Genomic DNA, 14,463 nt, shown 5'->3' with positions numbered 1-14,463 from the left:
ACGGGGCTGATGTGGGGTCTGGTATGTCTGTGAGTATGAGAACTTTCCACGTTGATGGGTCACACCCAAAACCATACATCTGACTCTAAATCATGTCATTTAAAATTCTGTGGTTTTTATTTCTGTGTAGAAGAGCCGTCTCTTTCCCAGGATCCTGACGCTGTGAGCCCATGTGAGAGTGATCATATTTTAATCAGAAATGCAGAGAGTAATCGAAGTCACGATGGAGATCTTTCGTTGGGAAAACGATGATGGGATTTTTCACTTGCATTTTGGCTCCTTTTCTTTCTCATCGGATATAATTTAAACCCATCTTTCTGAGGCTTCCTCGGGCTCAGGAGCGTCTGGGGACTGATGTGTCTCCCCCGAAACCTGACATCTTTCTAAAACTTTCCAGGGAGGGAGGGGGGTGTGAGGAATCCGGAGGTCGGTCTCAGCCTCTCGGCAGCGGTGATTTCCCAGCTCGGGCTGTGGGACAAGTTTGCTCTGGGGACAGGAAAAGCATCACTGGGGAAAACTGCAGGTCTGATTGAAACTGATGCCGGAAGGAGACTAGCACCTGGAGCCCTGGATGCCCAGACCCTGCTGTTTCCACTCTCCACCAGCCACCAGTGAAGCGTCCACTGTCCATGTTCCCCCCACACAAGGGGGTGAGAGCCTGGGCTCTGGAGTTAGGCTGCCCAGGTGCGGGTCCCGGCTTCACTGCCTGCGCTTGGCTGCAACACTGCGCAGTGCCTCAGTTTCCCTGTCCACAAAGGGGGTGACGGCTACATTACCTCTCAGGGCAGTGGCAGTTAAATAACATAACGCATGCAAAGAACCTGGCGCTTAGTGGGAGCTTCATAAACATCAGCTGGCTTTCTTTCTCCAAACACGACTCGAGGCTGCACAGGCTCAGCAGCCCCTGCCTCTGCTCACTTTTTTCTTCTCTTAGCTACTGAACTGGGTTTTATTTATTCATCTCTCCCTGGGCAATGTATCTACTGCTGGTAAAATTATAAACCCCGAGCGACTGTTTCCTTATTAAGTTTTAGGAAATGACTCCACAGTGCCCACGACGCGTTCTTGCCTGACACTGGCAGTGTTGGGAGGAGGCTCGTGGGATGAGAGGAGTTAATTAGTCATGCACCAGCAACGCAGATAGCGTGGGGGGACGGGGTCTGTGGGGAGAAATGGCTTCAACGTGGTCTTGAAGATGAAATTATAAATGAGACGAGGGATTTACATGCATGAAATTCACCCTCATAAAGAGAAATGGGGGAATGAAATAACACATGCGAAGAACCTGGGCGTCTGTTGTCTAAATGAAGCAGTGAGCCTCACGCCTTACACTTATCAGGTGCTTCATGAGGGTTTAGGCGATGGATAGATGGGTGGGTGGTAGGTGGATGGATGGACAGAAGTGGACAAGTGGAAGGGTGCACAGCGGGATGCTTAGGTGGGTGGGTGGATTTGTGGGTGAGTGGATGGATTGGGGGCAGATCCCCAATGATGCAACATTTATAATTATAAACACTATTTTCTGATGAGCATTATGTATAATAGAACTGATCTGATCAAACACCCTATATTTGTGGCCTACAACCTGTGGCCCTATTGCAAACAGTGAAGTGTATCTGGGTGAAGTCACTTGTTTTCTTTGCCCCAAATGTCAATAAAAAACGAATCAACCTTGTCAGGGGAAGGACTGAACTTTCTATTCTCTGTACAGAAAATAACACAAAATTGTTGTCACGCAAATAGGCAAAAAAAAAAGGCAGGAAAGAAAGTAATACAAAGTAGTGCTAGGCAACTCATGAAAAATGTTATTTTTCTGGATTTTGTGATAGTTGTTGAGTTTTAAATTTTTTTACAATTTATTTTCTCATTCTAAAAATATACTCCCTTTTATGTTTAATTCTGTATTTGTGATGTAAGCTTTTTCTGAAGAAGGGCCCCCAGAGTGTTTACATTTCAGGCCCCACAGTACCTGGGTTTCTCCCGGTCACAGCATAAGCCTTACCTCCCTGGTCCCCTCTCCCCAGTTCTTCTCACACACCTGACCCTCTGCTTCGAATCCTTCACCTCCGCCTTCCTGGGCCAACTCCTTTGCATCGGTTAACTCTGCCCAAGCGTCACCTCTTCACTGGGCCCCCCAAGGGACAGGAAGCCATGTGGGTTCTACCCTCTTGAGGTGACGTCATTGCCACACAAACACACACACACACCCCGGCCCTGGAGGTGGCCATTCATTGCTCCCTTTCCTGAAGTCCAGCCCTCATGATAACAAAGCTTTGTGCCTATTTTTGCCGCTGCCATGAATGTCTTTCTGCCCTGTCACTTTTCCTTCCTCGCAGCCTCCGTGCACCTGGCATTTCTATCGGCTCCTGGTCTCCCTCCCGTGATTCCCACACGCGGCCTTTCAGGGAGGAGCCCAGGCCTGCTGCACACACGCCCACTCGGTTCCTTATTGTTGTCAACAGTGAGGGGAATGCAGGCTTTCTAGGTTTGCAATGTAAACTACTTTTGATCAAATTAACTCATAAATTAGTGAGGCTGTGACCCCAACACGGAACAGTTTACACTGGGAGTCAGAAATTTACAGATTCATTTCCTCATTAGAGGAGAAATCACCTTGAACAGCCACAGCGGGCTCAGTGAAATTAGCATTTTATAACAATCGAATGTGTTCTTTCATCTTTTCTGCTGTTAGACTTTAATGGAGTAAACAGAAGGGAAAACGTTAGTAAAATATGAAAGGAGGAACGAGGCAGACTGCTAATCCTTCAACAGAATTAAGCTCAGATGCCTCAAAGGTATTTCTGGGCTGCTTTACAGAAAATAGCTAAAAATTAATTCACTTTGTGGACCCTCGTGTAGCCACAAACACCAGACCTCTTTGAAATGTTGTAACATTTGCCTCTGAGTTTCTCCAGAAAGTTACAGGAGGACGGGATTTCAGGTGGCAGTGCTCCGATTCTCTCGAATGCCTTACCTGTCATGCGAGGGCAGCGAGCAGATTGTCACCGTGGCCTGCGGCAGTCCGGCCCCGGCGCGCCCGGTGGACAGGGAGCCGCTGCCCAGCCCTTTGTTTCTCGGGAGAAACATCTCCTGATGACTTGGTGCAGTGCATCTTGATTAAAATGGTTAAAAATTGTTCCAGAATGTTTCACACACCGTGGTGGCCCCAAAATGCACTCAATCCATGTCCCTACTGATAAACATTTTTTATTGTTCAATTTGGGGCCATTTCAGTAGCTACCTTTCATATTCCTCTCTCTAGATGTGCAAATATATTAGTAGGAAAGATAGTTAAAAATGAAATTTCTGGGTTGAAAAGAGGTTTCAAATTCTGTACATTGTTTAGAGATTAAGTGGTTCTGCAAATCGTCTTCCAAAACCCTTACCCATGTTTGCTTCTACCGTGGTATACACCCTGCCGAGGTCTCCCCCTCATCACAAAGGCTCACGTTCTGCTCGTAGGTCTGATGCTTATATTCAGCCGCCTTCTGTGCTTCAGAGGCACCCACGATCAGCTGATGAATGACTCCCTGCCCCACGCCACCCACTCGCCACACTGTCCCTCCAGCAAGTATCACTTCCTTCGGCAGGTTCCCCAGTGATGAGAGGTCTGATCTCTATCAGACGCTCTCACTGTAGCCTACAGTTCCTTGTACTTCTGCAGCTGTTAAATAATTATTTGTTTAATCTTGGTCTTCCACCCTAGACTCTTCATTCATTCATAACACTGGCTGACGAATCGGGTGTAGGCATCAGGAGACCAGACACTGGAATCAAACTTCCTGGGTTCAAAAACCAACCTGGTTTCTTACTATCTGTAGAGCCAAGTAACAGCTTCTCTACACCTCTACTGAAACCCACTTCATAGGCTTGTAGGGATGACTAATTAAAACACTCTATAAAAAATAAAACACTCTAAAGGGCAACTGGCTAAATCAATTCTATCTATTATGTCTCATTATATGCCAGGCAGTGTGCCAGCTGCTGGGGATCCAATAGGGAAGAAAGCAAAGAACTGTCCAAAAAAATCAGAATAACTTCACAGCAGCTATAAAGGAAATAGATGCCGGTGGGGAGGGGAGATTTCCTCTTAGGTCGTGGGGTCAGGAGACGCCTCTCTGTGAAGATGACTTGTGAACTTAGGGCAGAGGGGTGGGGGAGGCACAAGCTCTACGAGAGTTGGGGGAAGATGGGTTTAGGCAGAAGGAACAGCAAGTGCAAACATCCTGGGGCAGGATCATGGTGTGTGAGAACAGAGCCCTGTGATGGGAGAATGAGAGCAGAGATGCGAAGTCAGGCCCGGGTCCTGTTGGCCGTGGTGTCGTAATACCTGGCACTGGACATATCACTGTGCAGGTATCCAGCAGGTTCATAGACTGTGTGATTGAAGGAAGAAGGGATGTTATGAACAGGTTGGAGGCTTTCTTCTGCTCTCAGGTACCACCTGTCATTTCCTTTCATCCCATCCATTTGGAGACGCAGCAGGTGACCATGGTCCTTGGCACCCTAACCAGCTGGAGAGTGGGTGAGGTGAGCAGACCTTTTATTCGGGAGGGATCTGAAGGCCCCTCAGGTGGCACACTGCTCCTAGGCACTGTCACTCCTTCCAGGAAACAGATCTGTCTGGGAGAAGAAATTTTTGTGGCTCAGGAGCCCACAACGGACATTTTAACCAGACCCATAAACCCCCAATTCCAGTCGTGAGGTCATTTGTCCTAAAGCAAACCCAAGGCTCAGAGTTCAATTTGCTCATGGGGCCAGGACAGCCCAGGGTTTCTGCTCAGTGACTGGTGTCCCGAGGCTGAGTGTCCGCCCTGCACACACGTCCTCTGCGAGCTTCACACCGGTCTAGCCCTCTGCGTGATGTGATTGCTGAAGGCAGCAGAGTAGGAATATTTACTACCCAGAGGGGAGAGAAATGGGGTCCAAGTGAGCAGGAACACAAGCACCTGAACCTGGAGATGGGATGAAACAGACTCACAGCAGGGGTTAGGTTGGCACCTTAGCTTTTCCAGTGTTTTTCAGCACAAACTGTCTTATTATCAGGACCACCCTCAAATGGGAACAATCTCTTACTGGTGGCATCTGATCCCAGGCTGGGACCCCTAGCTTTTCCTCCCAGTTAGCATGACACCGTCATAAATCACAGCTTTGCACCCGAAACCCCAACCTTCCGAGTCACTTCATTTCCTAGGCAGTTCTATGGGACAGATGTACCTACATCTACATTATGGCTCTTTCGATTTAACGAGAAGTCCATTTTAAAACCATAACCCTTTCCTCACTCATATAGTCAAAACACAGTTCTCTAACCAACTGCATCCCGGGGCAGAGGTTTTCAGTTTTCACAAATCCTGAATTCGTGGGATGAAAATGAAAGTGGCTTTCAGTTTACCTGTTCATTTCCAGGCTCCCGTCCTTTCATCCTGGGCCTGGCTTCATGGAGTCCTCCAGAGAAAGGGGACCCCCTGGGGCTGAGGCGGCCTGTTTTTTGCTCCTTTAAAAATGAAATTTTTAACACCAGGGGGATCCTGTTCATGAAACTTTCCAAATCTGAAGGGCAAGGTTGCCGAGGCAACACGTGGAAAACAGCAAGGCCTAAAACCGGATGAGCAGCTGCCAGAATGCTCCTCCCGCCAGGGGCTGCACCTGCATCCCTGCAGCTGGTGCCTCCCTGGGGCTGTGCAAGAGCTCATTCCAACCCCAACGCTGACCATCCCCAAGGCTCCTGTCCTACTGCATTCTCAGGACAGAGTCCGAGAATGGCTTACACCTTCCCGCATCTTCACCACAGCTTTTACTCACATCATCACAGCACCTGCCAATAAGGTGAGAGACTTGAGTGATGACAGAATTCGTGTTTTACCTGGAGTGGTAAAAAAAACATATTTTCTAGACTCATTGGAACCCAAACAACCAGGGAAGAACATAAGCAAAGAACAAAGAGCATGGACAATCGCTCAGAGAACAGATATTTATGGAGCACCTACTATGTGCTAGATGCTGCTCTAGATTCCGGGGATTGACGGTGCCAGAGTCAGGTGGTCCCAGTGCCTTGCTGACCAGACGTGAACAAGGAGCTTTATGGCTTGTGCAGTGGAGAGAGTGCGCTGGAGCCTGCCTGGCATGGTGTCCTGCACATAGTAGGTGCTTAACACACATTGTCAGTGACAGTAATGAGGGTAGGAGCAGCAGGTTGAGACAGAGGAACAGTGGATTTCCAGCCAGGAGGCCTGCTGGTCACTCTTGCCTCTGAGCCGGCTTCATTTTTAAAAAAAATGGTAGTGGTAATATCTCCCTTGGGAAGGTGTTGTGGAAATTAATGAGGTAATGTCCCCGGAAGGGTCTGGTGTCGTGACCGGCACTGAGGGGCCCTCTGAGGAATGTGTGTGAGGCTGGAGCGGTGTGGGAGGGAAGGGCGGGGAAGGAGCGGGCCTCTGAGGGTCACATCAGCCATCTTGCACTTTCTCCTAACAGGAACGGGCCCCTGGAGGGTTCCAAGGGACAGGGACTGGCTGGGCTCTGAGTTTTGGAAGCACCCTCTGGCTGCAGCCTGGAGCAGGGAAGGACAGCTGGCAGCTTCTGCCCTAATGCAAATGAGTCACAGTGACAACCTGGGCAAGGCAGTGTGGACGGGACGGGAGCAGCAGGTGCAGGCCTGTGGCGGTTGGGAGGTGAATTAGCAGCACTTGAGTTTGTCAGCTAAGGTGGGAGAGGAAGGACCATTCAAATGCAGAGGCGTCGAGATGACACCCCCATGTTTTGCGTGTACAGCTGGGTGGAGAATGGTGCCTCCAATCCCAGATGTTGAATGAAGGCGGGGGCTGAGTTTATGGGACAAAATGCAGAATTTAACCTTTCACGCAAAAGTGTGAGGGGTCTGCAGACTGGCCCAAGGGGCCGTCCAGGGGTCAGCTGGTCTGTCCTTGGGTTTCAGCCACATGCCCGACTAGTCACAGCCCTCATGGCTCCGCACCACCTGCGCGCCGAAGCCCAGCACACGGGCTGAGGGAGACAGCTCGACCCACCAGAGTTTCCATTCCGGTGTGGGAGACAACAGCAGGCGCGGCCAGGATGCGGAGAGGATACTAGGACCCCAATTTGAGAAACGGAGGAAAAGGGGTTGGAGAGTTTGGTATCAGCTGGTGTGGGTGGGTGGTGGTGTGACTTTAGAGAGAGTGGTCAAAAAAGACATTTAAAACCAGTTGACATTTAAAAGCAGGAGGAAATGCTATTTGAAATCAGGTTGGGAGCATGAAAGACCTGGGGCCAGGCAGCCTCTGGGAGCCTCAGTTTTTGCATCTTCACACAGGAACCATGGTTTCTTTACAGACCAACGACACTGTCCATCAGTGCAGCTTAAGCTCCATAATGTTACCTGCTGTTACCAGGTAACAAGGGAAGCAGGGGAAAGTCCGGGCTCTGTTCTAACGTCCTCAATGGCGCCAGAAAGAGAGAAGAGCAGTTGCTTACTGCCCAGCAGTTTTCTCAGAATCAGAGGTACCGGGGGGGGGGGGGGGGTGAGGGAGTCAAGGCCTCACAACTGACTCTGGCCCCAACTCCACCTGCTCCAGGACGGAGGGGTCCAGGGGTGGAGGTCTTGGCTGCACTGCGTGTCATGGACACAAGAGGGCTCTCAGCCCACAAGCTTTTCCTCCAATAGAGGATCCACGCTCTCTTGAGTTTCCTTGAAGGGGGCCCATCCAGTAATGTTAGAAACAGCTATTTAATTATGCACGATTGTGGGGCAACTGTAAGCACTTCTACAAGAGCTAAACATTAATTTTAGCATCTTAATCTTATAAATGTTCAAAGGTGTTTCTTATGCGGAGATGAAATCAAATGACTGTTTCTATCCTTCTCTGGAGGTTTCTCCTTTGAAATTAAACTTCCCCATAAAAGTTTCCTTTCACCATACTCTCGACTGCCCGTTGGGTTCCCCTTCGCAGAGGTAACTGCTCTGTCCCCACCACGTGCACCTTCGTGCGCAGGTTTGTCAGGCACCTGCGTGAGCATCGTCCTGCTCGCTGATCAGCCGCACAACCCCCCTGTGTCAAGCTGGGGATAAGCAAAAAGAGGGGTCCACTAGAGCGGGAGGTCCGGGGGCGTCCTGTGCAGGAGACACTGGCTGAGGTTTCAGGCTGGCACAGGCACAGGCAGGGAAACGTTGGTGCAGGTCCAGCCTTCGCTCAGATGGAGAAACATCCCGTGGTCACTGTGACTCCTGTTCATGGGAGGTCAGCAGGCTCACTTTCCCGCCACAGTCCTCTGAGCGTCGGTCATGCTAAGAGCAGTGTGCTTGGGGGGGTCACCGGGCAGAGAGGTTTCCAGCCCATTACTCCATCCAGGACCACTGGCCACCACACATCCATCACTTACAAGGACCCCATCACCTGGTTGGCACTGGGACCTCAAGGTCCTAGAGCCTCCTGAGTAGAGAGGGCCTTTTCACAAGGCTGGTGACACCGCAAGGAAAAAGACCTGGGAGGAGATGTCTTCAGTGCTGAACTACCTCATGAGAGGCCTGTTGGTTTCCCTCTGCCGTGAACACCTTGCTGCTGTTTTAATTCTTCAGCACCTGGCTCACTGGTCCTTGGGATCTCTGTGACCTGACGCAGGAGCACATTAGTTCGTGGCCTCGGCAGCTGTCATGGACGCTGTGGATTTGGGAGCCGTGGGGAGGGCATCCTGCAGGGTGCGAGTCTTGGTGGCCGAGCGGATTCCGTCAGAAATTCTAGGAGCTGAATGAGGGCTCCTCGCGGCCCAGCCAATCAGACGCCTTCACCTGAGGGTGTGGCACACCCTTGAGTGGACCCTGAGAGGTAGCCCATCACCAACGGCACCTGAGTTGGGGACAGTGTCCTGGCCAGGTCGCTCTTTCCCTTTGACCACAGTGTATTTTCTGCTGCTTGGATCTTACTTGTTCTTTCTTGTTTGTTTTTTGAGTCCAGTTCTTTGTCTTTTCCACGGATGTTATGAAATCCATCTAAAGAATTGCTTGTTAACTTTGGATTCTGTCCTATACGACCAAGACCCTCTATGTAACTCCTTTCCTCACTTCTCAATCCTTTTTTCCTCACTAGAGACTGAATTTTCTTTTGGGCACTTGCTTCTTGCCCAGGGCTGGCTCCACCCTCTTTTTGTCTCATGCAAATCACTTCCTGAAGCTAAAACCACAACACTTTCCTGGCATTTAAGGATCTTCCAGCCAACATCCCCTTCCCAGCTCTCCCAGGATGGTGGTTCATCTTCAGGTCACGGGCCCCTCTTCCTGGAAACACGGTGCTTGGGGCAGTGGGCTTGAAGTCCCGGGTTCAACTCCTGCCTCCGCTGTTTACTTCTGTAAACTTTTTACTTCTGTGACTTTGTGCCCAATTCTTAATTTCTTTGTATCGCAAATTCCTCATGTGGACCATGGGCGTAATAATATACAGGTTACACTGTTGTAATAAGAATTAGTTCACGAAGAAGGGGAAGTTCCTAGGACAACACTTGGCATGTAGGGAGTGCTCAGCAACAATAGCTATCATCACCCTGGCTGGTGTGGCTCAGTGGGTTGGGCGTCATCCTGTGCATGGAAAGGTAGCGGGTTCGATTCCCGGTCAGAGCACATGCCCGGGCTGGGGGCTCCATCCCCGGTTGGAGGTTGCAGGAGGCTGCCAATCGATGTTTCCCTCTCACACAGGTGTTTCTCTCTCTCCCTCTCCCTTAGTGTCTCTCTCAAAATCAATAAAAAAATCTTAAAACAAACAAACAAAAACAAAAAATAGCTATTGTTGTTGCCTTGTCGTTTTGTTACGAGAATTCTCTGTGGTGATGGATACAATGTGCTCAGCATAGTTCGTTCCTGGCACATGGTAGGGGCCCAGCTGTGGTTACATTGTTATCACCCTCACCAGGTGGGCTCTGTCGTCCCTCAGGTGTGGTTTGAGTCACCTCCATGCAGTGTCCCGACCTTACTCGCTTTGGGTGACTCAGCCCAGGGAGCAAGGGGAAGAGAAATAGGAGGTTTGGGTTAGAAATTCAGCTGCCATAGGAAAGAGCCCGCCCCTCAACATGGGCGCTCGCTGTCCTGTTGCTCTCTGGGCAGCCCTGCAATGGCAGGTTAATGGAAAAGTGAATTAGCAGCCTTGCTGGGCTGTTACTGGAGGACCAGACCCGGTCCTTAGTGAGCCACACCCGCGTTCTGCAGTTTGTGGGTGTTTCTCTGGGTCCTTCATGCTCCTTTCCCTTCTCTCTCTTTTGGTTTTAAGACAGTTTTGGTTGGAAAATTCCAGCCTGCGTGGGAGGAAATGAGGGAAAGGCTGTGTCCAGGGACAGGAGAGGGTGCATTTTAAAGCAGACCACAGTGGTGCTGGGGAGCCAAGGTGAGGGGTCTGGGGAGAGAGGGGCTGAGAAAAGAGCTGGGACCTGCCTGAGCCGGTCTCACCCTCCTTCCTCATCGCTGCCCCGTCACCCACCCTCCCTGCTACTCCCCCCCCATTCTCCTCAAGCGTTCCTTGGTTGGAGAAGAATCGGCTGGCGTGTCTGTTGAAAGGATCGTCTATCTCTACACTCCAGGGGGCTTCAGAGCCGAGTGTTGCTGCTCTGGGCCGACAGTGGCCAGTGGGCACGTGTTTGGAGAGGCGAGTCCTGTCTACAGCCTGCACCTGGGCACCTCAGAGCTGCAGAGCTGGGATGCCTCTCCCAGCCTTAGAATTCCCACCTGCGACCGGCCACAACCTCTTACCCTTTAGAAGACATTCCTTACAGATGCTATTGCCCCATAAAGGGCACAAACACATCCTGAGCGTTTGCTGTATCCTACGCACTGCCAGCATTTGGGAGGCATTTCTTCATTTAATCCAGGTAATTCCCTACCCATTAGTCTTTTTATTCCCATTTTGCTGATAAAGAAACTGAGATTTGGAGGTTGAATGACTTGCCTAAGGCCACATAGGCAGGGCCTTGTAAAGCCAGGATTTGCCATTAAAATGAGGAATGAATTTATAATGTGCCCAGAGCCTCAAACACTGAGGCCACTTATTCCCTTGGACCTTTTCACCCCTTGCCTGTTATGAAAAGTTATATAAACTGCTCCTAGATTATCAGCAGAAAGTGACACATGCCTAAAGCTTATCTTAAAAAATGAGACGTTTTATTATTCTATTTTCACCCCAATGCAAACATGTGAGATGTGAACTTTCGGTGCCAAATTTTTTAATCAGGAAGCCAAGAGTTTACAGTATTGTAACCCAAATTTTGTTTTAGTTTCTGCCCTCCCCCCAACTCCTTATATCCAGTGAAAAGTCTACTTCATGGTGTAAAAAACCCTTCAGCCACAGAAAAGGGAGGGGAAATGCAAATGAGCATGCGAATGAGCATGCAAATGAGACATGAAGAGCTGCACAGCAGAGCTGTGGGGAGCTGGGATCACTGCTGTGTTTGGGTCTTTGATTGATGTAAAGACGTCAAGACCAGAAATTCTTCAGCAAGGACTTTTTTTGTGTGGTAAAATATAAATAACATAAAATTTACTCTTTAAGCCATTTTTAAGTGCACAATTTTGTGGCATTAAGTACATTCACATTGCTGTACAACCATCACCACCATCTCTAGAGCAGTTTCATCTTGCAAAACGGCAACTCTGTCCGGTGAAACACTAAGGTCCCATTCTCTCCCTGCCCCCGGGCCCCTGGCACCTCCCTTCGACTCTGTCTCTACAAATGTGGCTACTCTAGGGACCTCATATAAGTGGAATCATACAGTATTTGTCCTTTTGTGTCAGCATTTCTTTCTTTTTAAGGCCGAATAATGTTCCTTTTGGTGGTCTCCAGCAGGGGACTTTAATAATAAAAAGCGATGGCCCTCTCAAGTCTGGTTGGATAGTCTAGAGCTGGCAAGGGACTTGCCTGAGTGACACTCAACAGGAGATGGCTCCGCTCCCAGAATCACTGGCCAGGCACTTCACAGTCTCTCCTAAAGCTGAATGTTCAGTCCATCAGTTTAGAAGTTCTCACATTTCCCGCCCTAGGAGACACTGAACAAATCCTGTAGGCAGAGCTGTTATTTTTCTAAATGGCATGAGACCTAAACATCCATCAGATGGTTGGAAACCACAGAAAACGATGACAGTGGGGCTGGAGATGATACTGCTGTTACAGCTTTTGCATTAAATGTTGCTCCCTGTCTGTGTGGCGCTGGCTCTGTCTCCAGCACGCAGCCGCAGATTTCACTAAATCACAGGGGAGCAGAAAGAATCCTGGTGGATTCTGTTTATGTGCAAGTGAGAGGCGTCTACTGCTTGCTACTGTCTGACAGATTTATACGGTTGTGGATGTGCGTCGCTGGGTGGTGGTGACCTGCACCAGAGGCAGGGCCTGTTTCTGAGTAACTTGGAGGAGTCTCCCCTCCCAGATGCCAGTTAACCTGCAGGAATGAGAGGTCCCACGGTGCCCCTCCTATTTCCAAGGCTGTGGCTAAGGGACCAGGCATCAGCCCATTTCCTCTGAAGCTGGGTTTTCAAAGTTGTCCGATGCTCTGGAGCGAGGCGGCGGGGGAGGGGGGGGGCTGTTTTTCCTCCTGGCTCTGGAGTGTAGTGGTGCCAATGCACCCAGAGCCCCAGGGCCTGCCTTCTGCAATGGTCTGCTGGCCCGTCAGCCATTTCTCCCCTCGGCTCCACATCTGGCTCACTTAGTGCTTCTGTAACGAGGACCCTGCTGCCTCATTACCCAGCTCTGCCAGGGCACGGATAGTCCACATCATGGAAACCGGCCTTTGGGCTGCTATTAAAACCAGTGGAGAGCAGGGGAGTCGCAGGCACTGCTGGAACCCGCCCCCGCCCTCGGTGTACATCAGCTCTTGCACACGGTATCCCAGCTGCCCGCTGCAAACACCTGCAGCTCTGCAAGGGGCTTGCTCTGGCCACCGTCATCTCCATGGCTGGAGCTCAGGGGAGGCCGAGTGCCCAGTATTCCCTGAGCTCCCAGGAGTGACTCTCACTACTGACTGGCGGGAGCTGGAGGATGAGACCCTGGCTCCTGGGTGGGGGTGGGGCTGACCCTAATGCCCCCACCCCCATGCTGGAGCTCCCCAGTGGGACTGCCCACAGTGGTACCTGCTCGGTATTGACCCTGCAACCCTGCGTTGGCTCTCCTCCCCTCCTGACTCGCTTCCTCCCTCTCCTGTGGGACGTCCTGGGATCACCTCCTAAATAAGCCACAAGCACTCAGACCCTGTTTTAGGCTTGGCCTCCAGAGGAAACCAATCTAAGCGTAGGTACGACTGGTGGGTGCTGCCTTATTCTCCCCTCAGCACCCCATTTACTTCCATGTGTTGTTTCATCGCATGGAAAAGAAACGACGTCTGTCTTCACACAGGTGCATAGCTACAAATGCAAACAAGTGAGTTTTAGGACCTCCCTTTGCAACACAGTGCAGCTTCTTCAGTTACACTTCCAGAAGCATGAGAGATGGGCAGTAACAGTTTCCAGAAACGAATCATTAACAAGATCTAATAACCACTTGGGAGAGGTCATCGAGAGGACATGACAGCGGCCAACCCGAAAGCTGGACCCAGGCACTCGGAGACCCCTCACCCCCACCCCACCCTGTCCTTGCAATGTACCCCCTGCCCGCCACTCCCACAGTGGGGGCTGGTTTCAAGGATGCAGCCCTGAGAGAATAAGGTGCTCCTGAGACCATCTGGGTGGTGCTGTGACTAAGCCCCACTGAGGCCTTTATATAAACTGCGATTCTGGTGGGGAGGTGGGCAGGGGGGACCAAGATTGACCTGTCTTGCAACCACCCCCCCCCCTCCAAGCCTTGTAAGTAACTTCCTTTGCTAATCAAACCTGTCTCCTACCAATCTGGAGTGGCCCTGCCTCTCTCTTCCATTGCTCCCTTCTCTCTACAGGTGGGGGTCCCATTTCAAATTCCGTTCAGGAAGCTCCTGAGGTTTCAAATCAATGCTACTTCCATCCCAGAATTGAAGTCAGGCAGGAAGCAGCAGGACTTTCAGAGAAAAGCAGAACCTGCCCCCAGGATGCAGGACCATCCTGATGGGCCCCTGCATGGCCTGCGAGGTGTGAGTGCCCGAGCATTCATCTGCCCCTGCACAGGGGACTGTTTCACAGTGACAAGGGCCCGAGTGGGGCAGACAGGGTGCCCCTAATCACTGCCACCTTTGTGGAAAGGTCAGACCTACCCACAAAAATGAGCTTAAGGGGCTGCACCAGTCCGCACACTGGCAATCACAGACGTGCTGAGATTTACTATGCCACGTCGGCAGGTGCATTCTCTTTTTTATTACAGTTTTTTAAGAGGTCGGAATATATGTTAAAACTATATCCATTTGACTGTAGCCCCTGAAGCAGAGCCTGACTGGAAACCACCACATTTTGGCAAGAAGTCTTCGGAAACGCCTGCCCCTCCCTTCCTCAGCCTACAGTACCTGCGGCTCCTTTCCCTGAGCCCCGGCCGGGTG

The sequence above is a fragment of the Miniopterus schreibersii genome (assembly GCF_964146895.1).
Source record: "Miniopterus schreibersii genome assembly, chromosome: 14".
NCBI classification, from domain to species: Eukaryota; Metazoa; Chordata; class Mammalia; order Chiroptera; family Miniopteridae; genus Miniopterus; species Miniopterus schreibersii.
Note: the sequence above shows the minus strand (reverse complement) of the source record.